The sequence below is a fragment of the Brassica oleracea genome, unplaced genomic scaffold, assembly GCF_000695525.1.
Source record: "Brassica oleracea var. oleracea cultivar TO1000 unplaced genomic scaffold, BOL UnpScaffold00948, whole genome shotgun sequence".
Classification (NCBI taxonomy): Eukaryota; Viridiplantae; Streptophyta; class Magnoliopsida; order Brassicales; family Brassicaceae; genus Brassica; species Brassica oleracea.
The window spans coordinates 39,693-40,880 of NW_013617542.1; positions in this window are offsets into that span (position 1 = coordinate 39,693).

A 1,188-nucleotide genomic window follows, 5' to 3' on the forward strand; every position below is an offset into this window, starting at 1 on the left:
CAGCTGCACTTTGTTGGTAACCCAAACCAAGAAGCCACACCTGTTGTCCACGAAGTTGATGGTTTGGAAGGGCAAGAAGAGCTGTGCTTCATCAAAAACAATGGTTGCTGGTACAAAAAGAGCCAAACTTTCAGTACAACAACTACCAACAGAGATCTTACCCCAACAACCAACAGAGTGGTTATCAGCCTAGATACAACCAGCAAGCCAACTACCAACCTCAGCAACCCACTCCTCTTGGTTTCCACAACAAAGGACAACAACCTGCCCAACAACAACCTACTACTTCTACCTCTACTCCTCAGGTCAGCAGCACTGATGCCCTACTAGAACAAATCTTGGAGTTTCAGACAAGAAGTGAGAAGCATGTTGGCTATGAGTTGAAGAACCTTCACTCAAAGATTGATGGAAGCTACAATGAGCTCAACAACAAGTTCAGAACCTTGGAGAACCAGTTTGCTGTCATGAACACTCAACAAAATCGCCAACAAGGTTCTTTACCTGGAAAATCAGAGCAAAACCCCAAAGAGACCATGAAAGCTATCACCCTCAGGAGTTGTAAGGAGTTACCTCAGAAAGCTCTCACCAAGGATGCTGAGAAACAAGGTGAGGGGGTTGCCATCAACATAGATGATGAAGTGGTGATTGTTGATGAGAAAATCAATGATGAAATCTTGGAGAAGATCGTGGAAGCAAAAGGTAAAGGAAAAGTTGGGGAAGAGAAGAAAACAATGAAAGATGGTGAAGTTGTTGCTCCAGCCAGTGAGAATTCCTTTGTTCCTCCTCCCTATGAACCCAAACTACCATTCTGGTAGATTCAAGAGGCAGCTGCTAGAGAAGTACAAAGCTCTATTTGAGAAGCAAATGAGTGAAGTTCAAGTCACAATGCCCATCATTGATGCTTTTATGCTGATTCCTCAATATAGCAAGTTCCTGAAAGATGTTGTAGCTGCAAAGAAGAAAGAGATGGAGGGCATGATGATTCTCACTCATGAGTGCAATGCCATCATCTAGAGGCTTGTTATTCCAAAGAAGCTAGAAGATCCAGTATGCTTCACATTACCTTGTGCTCTTGGACCTATGGTATTTGATAGATGTCTCTGCGATTTGGGAGCTAGTGTCAGCTTGATGCCTTTATCTGTTACTAAGAAGCTTGGTTTCACTCAGTACAAGAAGTGTAGACTGTCT